The 18311-nt window shown below is 36.1% G+C and overlaps 1 protein-coding gene and 1 pseudogene across 1 annotated transcript in view; both read right to left on the bottom strand.

Moving 5' to 3' along the window:
* The window catches only part of Lrp1b (LDL receptor related protein 1B), a 1720116-nt gene that overhangs the window by 326364 nt on the left and 1375441 nt on the right, over nucleotides 1-18311 (bottom strand). The window lies entirely within an intron of this gene.
* Nucleotides 13190-14059, bottom strand: LOC142856679 (TBC1 domain family member 20 pseudogene; annotated as a pseudogene).

Genomic DNA, 18311 nt, shown 5'->3' with positions numbered 1-18311 from the left:
CACTGTGCTCAACAAAGGCACATTTTATCATTTGCCAAGCAGCATTGGTTCTCTTGTTGGAGAACGTTTCAAATATTTTCACGGCAGAAGGGAATCTTTGTTTTACATTGTACAGAAGAACGGTTCTACGTATTAATTTTCCCAAAACCGAGTATTGGATTTACTGAAAGTTGATATAACCCAGTCCAGCCAAAGTGATTATTTCCTGGGTCAATGAAGTTGATGTTATTGATGAATATCTCTCTATGCCTGAATTCCCTCCTGCTCCACTCAGCCAATGTTACAAGCTTCCTGTTCTATTTTTCAATGGAGGAGCAGTCATAGAAAAGAGTATGTCACCCTGTATCCTCAACAAGTGGCTGGAACGGTAGATCCAAAGGTGACTCTTTCCCTCTATCAGAAGAAGTCACTTTCTTTCTGTCTGGCAGAGGTGACAAATGGCCACCTATGGTACCCATTGACATACAAAGGGTCATGGTGTCTTTCTGACTCTTCCAGTACTACATGTAAAAATGTAAAAATAGAGGCAGATCTCAATATATATGGCTTACTTCATGGTTACCAAATTTTACCTAGATAATGCAAGTATTTATTTTTTATGGAAATTAATGTTCACTCATGTATGTCTCTATCTATTGCTTTGTATTCCTCCCTTTGGTCAATCAGAAAAACAAAACAATACAAAACCTAGCAATTTTCAATGCCAAAATACACAAAGAACTTAAAATTTTAGAATATTTTGTTAGCACTCTGAAAGAAGAGGTTAACTCTCCAACTGGCATGTTCTTCTAAAATAGAAGGAGGTTGGGTTAGACCTACTCTTTTTTGGGCGCGGAGGATTCGGTATGACCTTGGAAGAAAAATGCTGCTTTTCTGTCAACAAATCTTGTTGATAGAATAGTGTCTGGCAGAAGTAAGAAAGAACTCCCAAGGAAGATAGCAAGCAAACATACCAAAGCTGGTTGAATCCTGGTTCAGCTCATTATCTTGGGTAACTCCCCTTGTCTCCAGCCTCTTAAACCTTCTTAGCATTCTGTTTATGCTACTCCTGGTAGGGTCTTGCCTCCTAAATATTCTACTCCAATTAGTTAAATCTAGACTAGAATCTGCTAAACTCCTAGTTCTGAGAATCCGATCAAGAAATAGAAGATAATGATAGCTCATATGTGCAATAATGCCAAAAACAGAAGGGAAATTAAACAACAAAAATACATTGGCTAAATCCTGATCCAAATGTGTGCTAATGTTAAGATCATCCTGACCCTCCAGGGTGCATAGTATTTACAGGAATCGTAAATGTATGTACCATTGTTCTGCTTTCATAACCACCTGATTTCTGCTATTATAATAGAAAGACCACAGTGACACAACTGCACTATATTTTTCTTGAAAGTTCAACTCTATCATGTTTGCTAATAGCCATTGCAGTTACATCAGTCCCTGTTCTCTCAGCTTGGGGCTGCTTCTTTGGGTTTGTAGTCATAAGACTGTATCCATGTCTGGGTCTCTGTTACTCAATAATTACTTCACATTCACAAAGAACTCATCCTGGCATCCTTCTCTTGTGTGAAAAAGCCCCATTAAAACAATGGCACATATAGGACTCTAAATGACAATGATTCCCTTCTTCTTCTTCTTCTTCTTCTTCTTCTTCTTCTTCTTCTTCTTCTTCTTCTTCTTCTTCTTCTTCTTCTTCTTCTTCTTCTTCCTCTTCCTTGTTTTGATATTTTTGCAATAGTTTTGTTTCTGTCCTTTCTGGTGTGGAAAATTCCCAGATGAAAGGGACTTAAGAAAGAGTTTGTTTCACATCTCCATCCTTATGGTGGTATGAACTGGAAATGCTGCATCCAAAGATAGGAAGCTGAGTAGTGAATACTGGAGTTCAATTAGCATTATCCTTTACATGCAATTTAGGTTCCAAGACCAAACATCTGATACATTTAAGGAGGGTCTTCACATCACCATTAATCTAATTAACATAATGTCTTATGGACAGGGCAACAAGCTAGCATAATCTTTCATAGACTTATGAACAGGCTTGACTTCAGAGAGATTCAAATTCTTCTCAAGTTGATAATAAACTATAAACATGACATTTGTGGTTTTACTGTTGTTTTTTTCTGTTTTAAAACTTCTAGCTTTTGCAAAAAGACTACTGTGCGTTTAAATTCAGTTTGGAATCACAATAAGACCATATCTAAGGAATAGAGCAATCAAGCAAACGAATAGCTAAATCCTACATTTAAGACAAGATTTTAGAGTCATTTGATTATTATCTAAACTGATGCAGAACTAATAGCATAGGCCTGTAATTCTAGCCACTCTGGAGACTGAGGGAAAACCATCATAGATTCAAGACTTATACAGCTACAGAGTATGTCCAGTGTTAGCCTGGGCAATGTAGGGGGACTTTGTCTAACAAGTAAAGATGAGAAGTAAAAAAAGTAAAAATCTGGATATTATGATAGTTCACTGACAGGCAGTTACCTCTGTCTCCTGTTACTATCACATAAAGCTAATAATTGCAGTAAAGATTTAGTCTGGGTTGATTCTCAGTGTGTCAGGCTTTCTGGAACAACTGGAGTAGAGCACTGGCATTGATAAGATTAGAATAGCTCCAATATGACCAGGAAATCATTAATTCCAAGACACAAAGAACATCACTAATTCTAAAGTGTCCAAAGCCTTAGAATTGCTAGGGGAGATAAGAAGACCAACAACACCTAATGTACTGAAGTAGAAAATGACATGAAATCTACCCTTCTTATGTTCTTGATAAGAGGTATGTCTGTTTATTATTAGGCAGAGAACAAAACAACCATCTCCAAGATCAACACTCGTGGTGAAATACAATCCCAGCAGAGATTTACTCACATAGAAAGTAATAGAAAAATATTCTACTACGTCAGGTTAACCGAACTAAGATGTATGTGTTTGCAGGGTTCTCGTATTCATCACATTTTATTATGCTTTCTTCCACTATTCTTTGCTTTATCAATGTGTAAATAATACTCTTTACAGGACTGAATCCTTAAATAAATAATGGCTGGTGTTTTATTACGTGATATTGTAGTCTTATATTTGTGGTGTTTTATAAACTGTATACATCTATTATGTAGAGGAGACAAAGTAATAAAAATCACCCTTCAAAATATAATCATGAGTGAACAGTTGAACTAAGGACTTTTGGGAATCCAACACACACAGCAATATATAGGCTATGAAAGAAAATCTAGCATTCAATGGAGTTCATTAGCTATTCTCTAGTAATAGAACAGTAATTTCAACAATATGTACTTTGGTGTCTCTCATCTGTGAATCTTTAAATGATCAATGAGATACATGCAACTTAACAGAATACATAGTTAAGATGTAACTTGTTAGAATGACGCTCAGCTCCTGTGATTTCCATCCTAGAATTTACAAGTATGCTATAGACTTAACATAGAAAAGAACTATTACCTGGTTTTTTGTTTGTTTGTTTTTCCATATGAAGTTGGGTATTGTTCTTTCAAGATATGTGGGGAATCGTGTTGGGGTTTTGATTGGGATTGCATTGAATCTGTAGGCTGTTTTTGTTAAGACTGCCATTATTATTATGTTGATCCTACCTATCCAAGAACATGATAGATCTCTCCATTTTCTTTAACTTCGTTGGCTAGCATTACCCCAAGATATTTTACGTTATTTTTTGGCTACTGTATAGGGTGGTGTTAAACAATTTTGTACCATAAAGGAACCTCCAGAGGCATCAGCATCTCTGACTTCAAGCTCTACTGTAGAGCTACAGTAATGAAAACAGCTTGGTATTGGCATAAAAACAGACAGGTGGCCCAATGAAATTGAATCAAAGAATCTGATATTAATCTGCACATCTACAAACACCTGATTTTGACCCAAAAAAGCTAAAATAATACATTTGAAAAAAGAAAGTGTCTTCAACAAATGGTGATAACATAACTAGATGTCAACATGTGGAAAAATACAAATAGGTCCATATCTATTCCCATGTACAAAACTCAAGTCCAAATGGATCAAAAAATCAATACAAATCTAGTCACACTGAACCTCATTAAAGAGAAAGTGGGAAGTAACCCTGAACACATGGACACAGGAGACCATTTCCTAAATATAATACCACTAGCACAGACATAGGTAGAAACAATTAATAAATGGAACCTCCTAAAGCTGAGAAACTTCTTTGAGAAAAAGGAAACTGTCACCAAGACAAAATGGCAGCCAACAGAATGGGAAAAGATTTTCAATAACCTCACATTGGACAGAGGCCTGATCTCCAAAATATATAAAAAACTCAAGTAACTAGACATCAAAATATCAAATAATCAAATCAAAAATGAGGTACAGATCTAAACAGAGAATTCTCAACAAAAGAATTGCAAATGGCTGAAAGACACTTAAGGAATTGTTCAATATTATCATCCATGAGGGAAATGCAAATCAAAATGACTGTGAGATGCCATCTTACACCTGTCAGAATAGTTAAGATAAAAAACAAGTCTTGGGCACATAGCCAAATGAAGCACACTCATACTGCTGTGGGACAATGGTCTGTACCCTGTCACTTGTATTTTAAATAAACACTAATTGGCCAGTAGTCAGGCAGAAAGTATAGGTAGGATAAACAGGCAGGAAGCAGAGGCAGGGCAATGAGAATTCTGGGAAGAGCAAAGTTTCAGTGAGCAGTCATCACCCAGGCAGAGAGGAACCCAGATCCAGAGCAAACAAGATGTGACTGCCTCACCAAAAAAGGTACCAAGCCACGTGGTTAACACAGACAAGAATTATGAGCTAATATAAGTTATAAGAGTTAATAAGGAGCCTGAGATACTAGGCCAATAAGTTAATAATCAATGTAGACCTCTATGTGATTTCTTTAAGACCTAACAACTGCAGGAACTGGGCAGGACAGAAACCTCAGTCAACAGAATGGAGTGTCAATGCGGGGCTGACCAAATTCCCTTAAAAACCTGAGAGAAACCTCAGTCAGCACTCATACTACAAGGGCATTTGCTCAACTGTGTTTATAGTAGCATTATTTGTAATAACCAGAACTTGGAAACAACATAGATATCCCTCAACTGAAGAATGAATAATGAAAATGTGGTACATTTCCCAGCAGAGTAGTACTTGGTGGTAAAAACTAACAACATCTTGAAATTTGCATGCAAATGGATGGAACAATAAAAACCATCCTGAGTGAGGTAACTCAGACCCAGAAAGACAAAGCTGATATGTCCTCATGGGTGGATATTAGATGTAAAGCAAAGGATAACCAGCCTATGGTTCACAACCCCAGAGAAGCTAGATAACAAGGAGAAACATAAGAGAGACATCCATGGACTTTCAGTCAAGCATCACACCCTCAAAACAGTCCAGTCATAGACAAATACATTGGGTTGTCTTTATACTAGACTATTTTTGGCCTGAATACCAACGCTTGGACATATCTTCTTTGGAATACAAGGATTAAAATATTAATTTCTAAATTTCAAGTCTTTTCCCATTCAAAGTCATTTTGGGGAGATATAAAACACCAAATATAGTTCTGTTTCCACACATTATGTTGAAATATGTAAGCAAATATGTTTGCTTGTGTGAAGAGTCCGAGGTCAATTTCAGATGTCTTCCATTGTTCTTTACCTTATTTTTAAAACTGACTCTTTCTCTCCTTGAACCTGAAGCTCACCCATCTGTCGAAACTAGCTGTGTTGCAAGTTCCAGTCATTGACTGTACTCTACTATCTCTCAACCCTAAGGCTAGAAATGCACCATCATTCCCACGTATTTACATGGATGCTCATCATGTAATCTTAGAATTTTTATGCTTGTAGGTCACACACTTTGCTGACTGACCATTGCCCCAACCTCCAAATATGTTTCTTTAAGAGATATTTTTCCAGGATTTTTTTAAGGGTGCGATGCTTCACTGAAAGTGATGTTTGTCTACTTATCTGCTTTTATGTTTTAGACATTAATAAGATTACTAGCTAAGGGGCTAATTTTTGACAAATAGAAACAATGCAAATACTTACGCATTTAAAAACATTCAGTTTTTAAATACTGAATACAATTTAAAACTCATCTGCATTGTTGAATAGATAAGTTTAAAATCAATGTAAGCATTCCTTACTCTATAAATAGTAAATTTTATTTGTATATCTATTATAAATGAATATTTATTCATGTTGATAAACATATATTTTATTGAAATAAGATTATGGCATTAATTAGATTATTTTCAATGATTTCTGCATACTTCCTAGAGGTATTGATCATTGTCACCAAAAGTTTTTCACATTGCCTATCAATCTATCCTAGAGGTGTGTTCACTATCCCCTTTTGAAACATAGGACCTAATGTGATTGACTATCTTCCTGAAAGACAGTGGCCATTTGAACATGGGGTAAAACATTAAAATACTTTGATAGTATAATATCTTCTGGTTACCCTTAATTTGTGATTTTTTTTCATTGTCAGTCTTATTGGTGAGTAGCTACACATTTTGTTTTCTTGAACATGAATCAAGGAATATGCACCTTTTCTTAGCACCTATTGAAGTCACTTTTCTCAACACAATATCAACATCATCACAATTATTTGATGGTAATATCTTATCAGTACTTCTGTCCAGTGCGTACCTATTTCATCTTAGTTACATAAAAGCTGCTGACTGTTCCTCAACTAGCTATTTTATTAAATGATGTTTTCTGTTTTTTTCTCACATAACACTAGTTTTTTTGATAACTCACCTATTTAATACCACTGCTCCTCTCCTCTTTTTTCTCACATATTATTTGTTCAATTTTTATTATATTGAATGCTATCTAAATGTTTTATATCCAACTCTAACTTTTCATTAAATTTTATAATTATATTCACCTATCAATTAATAGATCTTTTAATTCAGGAAAAATATGAAATTAGAAAAGTTATTTTCCTTAACTTTAACTGCTTAAGTTAATATACTGATCTTATGTAAATATTATCTATCATTCAAGAAAACAATAATGCATTTCTCTTTTAAGTTTTTCTTGTTTCTTTTTGTGTGGTATATTAGTCAGTGTTTTTAATTAAAGCACACTTTGTCAGTTCTGTCTTCTTAAGCCTATTCATTATAATCATGGACAGCAATTCATGCCTGAGCTCTGTCCCCACAAGGCCTATAAATGTCATATTTGTCAAGCCAAGCTGTGACTCACACGCCAACTCATATGTACCATAAAACACATATAATATCTATTAAAATTGTGTCAGGACCTAAAAATAAACATGGGCAGGTTATTGGATCTCTCTGTCCTTATTTCAAGTGTGGTTTCATGGAATGAATCTCCTCTATGAACTTGGTTCTTTTGATGTATTAAAGACAGGTGGTTAAACCTGAATTTTGGAAGCAAACACTATGATGTAAAATCTGGCATGATTTTGATATTCAAGTTTGTATAAAGAAAGATTAAGAACTCTTAAGGTAAAAGAAAAATTGAGGCAGCAGGGTTTTGTTGTAGGTACTGCTCCTGATTTTACAGATACACTTAGTTATGAAAAACATCTTGTTATGTAAACATGACTAACACAGCATTCTCTATGTATAGCCCAGACTTGTTTAGAACTTACAGCAATGCTCCTGCCCCCGTTTCCTAATTTCTCTAATTATAGTCATGAAAGCCTGTACACTCAACTACAAAGATTCATTGCTCTTGTGTCTTTTAAAAAGCTTATGATATATTCTTTATGTGTGTGTGTGTGTGTGTGTGTGTGTTAAGCTGTAAATCAAAGGATACTAAGCCTATAGTTTATGATCCTAGAGAAGCTAAGTAACAAGGTGAACCCTAAGAAATACATATATAGATCCAACTGGAAAGAAGAAATAGACAGTAACACCTGACAAAGTTGGGAGCATTGAGGTGGGAGACAAGAGAGGGTGGAAAGGGAAAAGAAGTTGAGGAGAGAGGAGAACTGGAGAGAACAGGATACTTGAGATGGAGGGAGGACAGAGATGAAAGCAAGAAAGAGATATGTTGATTGAGGGAGGCATTGTGGGGCTGGCAGGAAACATGGCACTAGCAAAATTCCCAGGAATCCCCAAGGATGACCCTAGCTAAGACTCAAAACAGTAGAGGAGAGGGTACCCAAACTGGCCTTGCCCTATAGTCAGGTTGATGAATACCTTAAATGTCACCATAGAACCTTCATTCAGCAACTGATGTAAACAAAGCCAGAGACATAAAGCAGAGCACTGGGCTGAGCTCCCAAAGTCCAATTGAAGAGTGATAATAAGAGCAAAGATATTGAGACCATGATGGGAACACCGACTGAAACACTTTAATTGAGCTATGGGAGCTCATTAACTTCAACAGGACAGGGAAGGAACCAACATAGGTCAAAATTAGTACCTCTGAATGTGGGTGACTGTTGTATGGCGGGGCAGACTGCAGGGCCCCTGACAGTGGCACCAAGATTTTTACCTACTGTTTATACTGGCTTATGGGAACCTATTCTCTTTGGATGGATACCTTGCTTAGCCTAGATATAGTAGGAAGGGCCTTGGCCCTTACCCCAAAGCAATATGCCTTGCTCTCTCTAAATAGTGATGGGGGTGGAAAGGTAGGTAGAAGTAATGCGAGGAGGGGAGGGAGTGGAAACCGACATTGGTATGTAAAATTTAAAAAGATAGCTTCTTCTTTTTTTAAAAAAAGAAACTATAAAAAGACATATAATAAGGTTTTTATATTAGAATATCACATATATACACACTACCATAAAATACAATAGGAAAAATGTACTGTAGTAATTTTTTGTGAACTTACACCACCGCCACACACATACACTCCTTGCCCTCACCTTTTTGCAAGGCTAAGTCATTCGTTAGAACATAAACAATTGCATAGAGGTTGGCTTGGAGCAGGTCCAGAGCAAAATTACAGTTGATGTTCGGCTATTTTCAGTCTCTTTAGCAGCTCCTCCTTTCACATCACTCTCTGACTGCCCTAACATTCTGTGACTAACATGGAAAACACGTTGAAATGTGTGATGTGACCAGACGGCAAGCTTCTTCCAACCAAAAGTCTGGTGACATCAGATAGCACCTGAGGTTGTTAGCAGGGATTGCTCCACTTTGTTTTAACATACCTGCTTTATGTTTCTATTAATATATTTGAAAAGTGTCTCAGTTTATTATTTTGTTTGTTCTGTTACTACAGAAAATGTCATCAAGCTGTCACAATATTGGAACATGAAAATTGAGAAGACTTGAATATGTATTCCCAGGCCACCAAACTCATATGGGGCTGCAGAATAAACTATCTCTTACTGCAAAGTGAAACATGTGTTTTCCTTTGTCAATCTCATTTGGGTACCCAATGAAAATACCAATAAAAAAATTAAAGATTTGCCTTTTGAAATGACTCTTCATTGAGCTTTTTAATGATTTTATAATATTGAACCTTGTTTCTGAACTTTGATATGTCTCTCTTTAGAGTCCCTCCATTTCAGTCATTCCTTAATTTACTTTGACTATTAATGTTTGGATGCCAAAAAGTATTTGAGGAGGGGGCAAGATCATGAGCTAAACTCCTGGGTCATGCATGTGTCCTGTTTATGCTGCAGAGTGACACTATGTATAAAAAAATAGAATAATAATGTGATACAATATTAATGAACTTAAGTGAGTATAATTACAGAAAAGGCAAAAGCTTGAAAGTATTTTAACTAGGTTGCCTATGTAATTAACGTAAAAGGATTGTTTGTTTAGAAAGGCAAGACAAGTGTACGACTCCCACAGTGTCTCATTCTGTGTTTTATTCCCTTTTGTTTCTCTGTTCCTAGGTTTTATTATCATCATAGTCTTGGTTTTCGCTATACATCTATTGACACTTCATGTTCATATAACCCAAGGCTCTTAGTGTTATTTGGATGGTTCATGGCTTTAGCTATAAGTACTATCATTAAAAATCCTTCTTACTGAGCAAGTTCTCCCACATCAGGCTTCAAGGTCTATCCTGGTAAATGGATGGATCTAGAAATGATCGTTTTCATGTAACCTGCTGAAAGACAAATTACATCTCGCCGGACACTCCTAGCTCCAATCTTCAGCTGTGAGTATATATCCTGAAGTAACTTTAGGAAGAAGAAAGACAAACAGAATTTAGTAGAGGGTTTTGTGACCCTCTTACCTGTTGGGGAAACAGGGATTGGGGAAAAAATAGACTGAGAGAAAGATGAGGAGGAGAAAGGAGAAGGAAGATAAGGGAAGAGGAAGAATCACAGACCCGTGGTTGTAAGAAGTTTTCCTCCCCTATAAAAATAGAACAAGGCAATACCACCGTCCTCCTTCAGTTCCATTTATCTGTAGGATTGTCCTCAGAGAAATATCCGCTCACTAGGCTTCCTTACCGTGGGCTCTCCTCTCACTGCTTTACTCTTGCCCTTGTATTGCAACCCAGTCCAAACTTCTAGTTTCCTATTTTAAACTGTATCAAAATGACTTTTACACCTATCTCTTTAACTATTTAGCACCTTCTAGATTTAAAATTCAGAATATAAAACACAGTACCACACTGATATAGTCATTTTCCACATCACTAGATCTCAGGGTTGACAGGTTGTGAATAGATGATGTTTGCTCAGTTCTCAAATGAAATGCTTACAGACTATTCTGTGGTTTAAATCAGGTCAGGACAGTGTTCTAGGTGGTGTGTGTGTGTGTGTGTGTGTGTGTGTGTGTGTGTGTGTGTGAACATTTAGCTTCTTCTTTTCTAAAATGTTAATTTAGAACTACAAAGTTAATTATTAAAATGATGGTGGTATTTAATGTTGCAATTTCCTTGTCTCTATTTCCCCATACACATACTCTTATATGAAGACATAGTGACATATTTACAACCTAAACTCTCTTGAAGTATACCAATATAAAATGACACTTTAGGACAAATTTACTGAAGGACATACCACCTAATAGACCTTAGGTTATTAAATTCAACATCCATTTTTATTTTACTTTCATGTATGTATGTTTTGTTTATATGGGGGTGTGGTATATATACATATATTTGTGTGCGTAGTATTAGTGCATGAGCAGAAACCAGAAAAAGATGCTGAGTGTTCTGCTCTATCAATATTCCGTATTCTCTTTAGAAAGTATGTCTCACTAAATTGGGAGGCAGACTGGTGGCCACCAAGCCTGAACTATCTTCCCGTCGCCATCAGTGACAGGGTTACAGACGCACTCAACTATACTTAAGTTTTTGTTTGTTTGTTTTCTTGTTTGTTTTTTAGGGGTGGACTTTGGTATAGCTTTGGGGCCTGTCCTAGAACGAGCTCTTATAGACAAGGCTGGCCTCAAACTCACAGAGATCTACCTGCCTGTGTCTCCCGAGTGCTAGGATTAAAGGTGTGCACCCCCACTGCCCAGCTTATACTCATGTTTTATGTAAGTTCAAGGCACTTGAATTTGGTTCCCTAAACTTGCACAGCGAGAGTTCTACCAACACAGTTATATCTATAGCTCCCCATATCCCAGTCTAAATATTAGCATGAAGAACATTTTTTCTTTTAATTTTCAAGTTACTTTTTGCCCAGTTCATAAGAGTTTCCCAAACACTCATTCTTTAAATATTAATTTTTCATTCTCAGATTGTGTTTATATTATAAATTCATTTAAGAAGTAAACATTCATGATTGCACAGAGAGAAACTTTTGCTTTATTTTTGTGACTATTTTGCAGAAAATTTAGTGTGATCTTTAAATATTCGTGTCAATTTTAGAATGATCAGTTATAAGTTAGTCATTATTTATGTGTCAAAATATACTTGTAAACTTATTATTATTTTTATTTTTCTATGTCTGGCATTGGGATACCACCTAATGAGTCATTAATCTTGGGAAATAACTGATACAAAGAAGGGGGATATAAGAGTGAGTGAGAGGAACCCTGACTGCTCTTTGGGCTAAAGAGGGAGGGGGAGGGGAGGTGGGGAGGGGAGGGGAGGGAAATGGGAGGCAGAGGCGGGGAGGAGGCAGAAATTTTTAATAAAAAAAAGAAAGAAAAAAAAAGAGTGAGTGAGAAGAGGATTTCTAATAATGTTTAAATATCTGTGTGAAATTGTCCAAGAATAAATTTAATTAAAAAATTTTATGCAGAAAATTATTTTAATGGGATATAACAAACAATTTACAAACCATTATTTTATACTTAATATTTGCTCAACAAAATTCCTTTTATTTATTTATACATCAGTTCATGTTACAACAGGCACTGTCTGAATTCATCATTGTTTAATGCTAATTAATTGTGAATGTCATTTCTCTATTCAGTTGCTTTGTAAAAATGGAAATGGAAATAATTAGCTATGATAACTTTCATCTACCTTACTCAAATACCAATTAAAATTATAGTTGAATTATGGTGTGCAATTACAATGTGAATCTTTCTCTCATGTTAAAGTGAAAATTCTGATCTCAAAGTTTATAAAATACCAAATATTTGATTGTCATGCATTAAACATGTATCATAGGCTTTATAAAATTGGCAAATAATTTTTAATTTCATATATATTTTTCAAGGTAAAACTGTGATTATTCTTTATTTGGTTAAAGTGCTTTTTATAACTCAGACTGGATACCTCCTATGTTGTACTCTGTCATATGACTACCCAACAGTAGAGGTCCCACTGCATAGAGTGGGCACAGGGGACACTTTGGGTATGGATATGGTAGCACTAAAGAAGAGTACCCAGGAAAGATTGGGATAATAGAAGCATATAGTTGCTTCCACTATGCACCCTTTGAAGCAACAGAAGACACTTTTGCTTTCAAACCAGAGCTATTATAAAACAAACCTAGATTAGCTTTTTAATGGAACCATCTTAAGAAGACTCAGTGATCTCAAGGATCCCATGCACCCTCCTGAAGGAGTCCAGGGATAAGTGGGACTGATGGTGTAGGCTTCCTGACAAACCCTGTCTATCTATATGACGGCAAGTTTGTAAGGGCATTCCCAGCCTGAGACCAGCAGCTGAGGCACAGGTGTTTAGTGGAAAATAAGAAAATAAGAAAAGTGTGACAGGAAATGGCACTGTGTTTAGCAACATCCAGGTGTGAAAGAGGAGAGAGAGTGAGCAGTTGGTGTGCACCTTTTTAGTACTGCAGACCATGCCCAACCTAGTCCAGCCTCTCAAAGGCAATTGACTGAAAGAGGTCTCCCATCACCAAAGGGCAGGTCCTGAGGAATGTTTAACAACAATTGATGAACAGAAGCCATATCACAGTCATAGTCCAGGACTTCTGGCTCTAGACACAGCACAATCACAGGTACAAAGTAAATGGATTTGAACAAGTGGCAGGCCAGAAGAAGCCATGTACTCTCATGACGTGCCTGAAGTCCAAGAGAATGTGTTCAAATTAGGGGATAAGCCAGATGAGGGTAAAGATGGTCCACAACTCAGCACTCTGCATGTAGTCACGGAGTTCTTTCTTTACTTGGTCAATTATGGACACTAGATAATTTAGGATGTGCTTGGTATTGTCCATTGTGGAATCCATGAGATCCCTGAGGTAGTAGGCAATTTTTCTACCAGAGATGTTGTCAGCTTTTTACCCACCACCATCAGAAAAGTGACCACGATGTCCTGATAGCACTGGTAATAGTCAAACTGATGGTGGAGATCAAAGAAGAGGATGATATCTAATCTTCCTGAAGCACATTGTTCTGCTCATCTGGCATACCAGGAGCGAAGAGCCAAAGAGACTACCTGACTCCCAGCAGCCCTTGCTGGTAATCCTTGCTCATATGCCTCAGAGCCTCCCTTGACACAGGTGTTGGCTCTGTGGTGTTGGCACTGGGGATCTTGAATCACACTTGTCTCATCAGTCTGGGCCCTCCCTCACTGATAACCATTTCTCTTAAGGCAACCACATCTCCAGGATCACTGTTCTGAGTCTGGTGTATCTTTGCCTACTTTTTCATTTTGGCATTAAAGTCTGGCTTCCCTGTGACCTCCATGTTCTCAGTGGTCTCTATGTCCTCGGAGGGCCCGAGGAACATCCTCAGGGGTGCTGGCCCCAACCCTGACTGCTGGCAGAGCCTGGAGTTTCCACTTTTAATGCAATTTGAGTTCAGCATGGCAGAATGTTCTCCATAAGCATGAGGGACTCAGATCAATAAGTGGCTGTTTTTAAACTCGGATTTTTTTCAATCATGTAAGATGCAAAATTGAGCGATAAGATGGCTGGGGGTAAGTAAAGGAGGAACATCACAAGAATTCTCGATAATAATAATAAAATAAAATAGCATATTCCTCTCTATTGGGCATCTTATTGAGAGAGATAGAACACAAAACACAAATACTTGGTGTTCTTGTACTTAAAAAAGTTAGAAAAAAAATGAGAAATAGAAACCAAAATCTGATAAGTGTTTAAGACAGAATTCTGAGGATACCACATAAAAACTGTGCTACCATTCAAGACAGTTTATTTTTCAAACAAAGTTGCAAGATTTCTTTATTGCTGAGCTAGAAGTCAGAAGTGACACAGAAAGAAAAGAGGCTGTGAAAGTGTCCGAGTTGAATTTAAAGAAAATAGTAAATAAAATAGCCAAAGATTCATCTTCTGAGTTGGAAAATAATAATTTTCTATTTGCACACTACTATTTGAAGATATTTAATTACTAATCCTGATGGCAATGGGCACAAAGGCCAGCTGCAGACCTGGAACCACAGGCTGCACTTCTACTGTCCTCCTTAACACCCTGAGTCCCAAAACTGACTTCAAGATGGAAACACGGACTACTTTTGTGGTTTGACAGACTGCTATTGGGAATGATTTAGATTCAGATAATAAATGTGTACACCATTTGTGTGTACGTGTACGCTTGCATATATGTATATGTGCACCTAGATATGCAAAGTCAGGTTCTTATTTCCCAAGGAGTAAACTAATCACAGAAATAGAAAACACAGATAAATGAGACAATTCTTGAACGTTTGTGACACTTAATGCCAGGTGACTCATATGACTCTCAAAATCATAGGCAGAGTGTAACCGTTTTATAATCTTTTTAACGCAATTAGCATAATCAGCAGACGATGTGACCAAAAAGTGCTCTCTGGAATCTTTGTTTATCATCTATAAAACAACTTAATGACCAGCAAGCAGCCCCTAACTGTTTGAGGATGCTATGAAGATAAGTGAGCACATTTGTATGTAAGTGTATGGTTTACTGGAAAGAAGCATTATGGAAATAACGGTTAGCAAAAAAGACTCTGGTAACATATTTTAAGTAAGACAAACTAACATGTCATCCTCCTGTCACTTTAAAGATTATAGAAGCGTCTAGAGTAAATTAATATATTTGAATCTGAAATAAATGAATGTGAGAAAAGTCTTCATTTCAAAAATGTCTTGAGCTGATATGGCAGATTGATTCTAGGATAGATCGCTGCTCTGTAACCTACACACGGACATTTTTAGGCATTATTAGCCTTTTCTGTAAGTGTTAAATATAGCATATTTCCATGTGATCAAAATATACATCTTTCACTTCTTTCTCTTATTGTCATATCTTCTTTTCTTTGTTTTTTGAGATCTATTAGTCACACATTAAATCATATTTACTTATGGTTTATGAATTAGGCTTTGTACAAAATATTGGTGTATACTTCCAAAAGAAGAATATCTTAATAAAGATAGAACAAAAGTCTGTAACGTGAGCAGTCCAAGCCCATATGACAAATGGTAATTATTGACCTGGTTAAGAGGGGAGAGCATAGGCCAGATGGAGCAATAGTGTCCAATGAATTAAGGTTCATGTTTAGTCTGCAGCCAGTGTCATTGATTCAGAGCTACTATGTGCAGATCTTTTCAGTTCACACTATATACTTCTTTAAGAAGATTCTCAGTAGGATTTAACAACATTGACAGAAGCATGCAATTGCATTTTTTTTACTTAAAAATTTCCACCTCCTCCCCTCCTCCCATTTTTCTCCATTTCCCCTATCCCGCTCCCCCTCCCTCTCCAGTCCAAAGAGCAGTCAGGGTTTCTTGCCCTGTGGGAGTCATAAGATTTCCCCCCTCCATCCAGGTCTAGGAAGGTGAGCATCTAAACAGACTAGTCTCCCACAAAGCCAGTACATGCAGTAGGATCAAAACCCAGTGTCATTGTCCTTGGCTTCTCAATCAGCCCTTCTTATTCTTACAAATTTGGAAAATTATTCCCAACTACAGTAAACTCATCCATAGCTTCCTTTTTAGTATTTTAGTTACTGGATAAGCTGAAATTAAAAAAAAATGTTAATATATGTATTGCATTAAACATCCGAGAAATAAAGAACATATTCAAACTCACTTAGGACAGTATATTGGTATGGTTAATCCACTTCATTTTTAGTTGTTATAGATAATTTTTTCTACCCCTAACCTACAGATCACTCTCTGTGGGAAAGACAGAATAAAAGCAGTCTTATGCCACTCAGGGTTTAGGCATCCAATGGAAAGTTGAGCTTATTTCCGTTCTGATCATGTGTGGGACTGCAAACATGTATGAGCACTATTCCACTTCATTGGTAATGTGTCTAGTCTAAGTATCTGAATGCTGCAATCATTTGAATTCTATCAACTCAGGTAAAGATCTGTAAAAGATAGCAAATATATTACTTCGTAAAAATTTTAAAATTACAAATATTTCTATGTTTTTTCTATAAGAATTGCATAATATCCAAGAGAGGAGAAATGTTACATATAAACAATAAATAATTAAATTTTCAACATTTAAAACTAGATGCCAAAAAGGTAACATTGCATTGTACTTATATGAAATCATTGTATTCTAAAACATATAAGCAAAAAAAAAGCACTAAGAATGTTTATAACTAGGATTAGTTAATCATATGTTTTCTAGGATTAGTCTAATGATATAGTTTCATTAAATATTTTAAAATCTTGTTACTTTAAACAACCTGATTGACATCATTTTTCTGAACAATCTACTTATATTTAATTTCAAATTAAAGTATACAAAGCTTAAAGTATATATTAGCAGTTTTATGAATTGCAGGAAATAATGATTTTGTCAGAAAATTCACCTAGACATGGAAATATGGGCAGAAATATAAAGAAAAAAATTATTGCTGACATGATGAATTTAGACATGGAAGTTTCTGGATGCTTAACATCTCCACTAAATTTATTCTCTCCATGATGATACTGTTTATGATTTTCAGATGAATAGCACACTTAAACGAAGCGAGCATTAGTACAATATGATATTAATATACAAATACTCACATTATTCACCTGCCACTGACATTCTGAATTAAATCAGTAATGGGGTGTATAACTGATTAAATATCTACACTGAAGAAAGCACCAGTTCCAGATTTAGAGAGGCACTGCCAGACTGATCACATCATTACACTGCCAAATGCCATCTATCACTTTTACTGAACTTAACGAAGATGGATTACATCCCACAGATGAGATGCAGCCTATAAATACTGCCAGACTGATCTTCATCTGACTTTCCTCCAGAACAGACAAGCAACAAATCAATAATTGAAAAAAGTCATATTAGAAATTCAATGTTATTCAGTACCCAGAAGACATCATGGAGGGAGTACAGCATCAAATGGCCTTAAGTCAATGAAACCTGATAATCCTTGCTTTTCCTTAAGTATATTTACTTCATCAAGTTCATTGAAATGCATTTGTTGCATTCATCATCACTACCCTCTTTTATATTTTCAAACTAAGACTGGTCTAACACTAACAAAACATTTTACATCAAACGTTCTATATCATGGCCAATACCTTTGTTAACTAACACTGCATAGCTAAACTGTTCAATCATGTTAGCTTTATTGTTACTTTCTTCAGCCCTGAAACAAAATGAATACCATAAAATATGTGTAAACAAAGTACTCATACCACAACTTCAGTGTTGATTTGATAACATTTCCCCATTAGACATCTGTCTTAGTTTCTGTTTACAAAGTATTTAATGGTCACCATTTACCTTGTGGAAAATGTATGTAAATTGCTTCAATATTCTAAGTATTGGAAATTAAATGATCTTTGAGCTGCCTTTGACAACATTATAATAACAGGTGACAGGTGGTCAGGACTGGACATCTAAGGAGAAGATGCTGTCTGACAAGCTATAAAACATTTGAGAAGATGTTTAGTTCACACTTACTCCTAAGTGCACTATTCGAACCTTATTTAAGGCTTTACCTTTCCATTGGATTCTGTACATGGAATATCTATACCTTAAAAAGAATCTTTAATTATATCCTTCTGATTTG

This window comes from Microtus pennsylvanicus, chromosome 9, assembly GCF_037038515.1.
Source record: "Microtus pennsylvanicus isolate mMicPen1 chromosome 9, mMicPen1.hap1, whole genome shotgun sequence".
In the NCBI taxonomy this organism is placed as follows: Eukaryota; Metazoa; Chordata; class Mammalia; order Rodentia; family Cricetidae; genus Microtus; species Microtus pennsylvanicus.
Note: the sequence above shows the minus strand (reverse complement) of the source record. Positions and strands in the feature narration are given on the sequence as shown.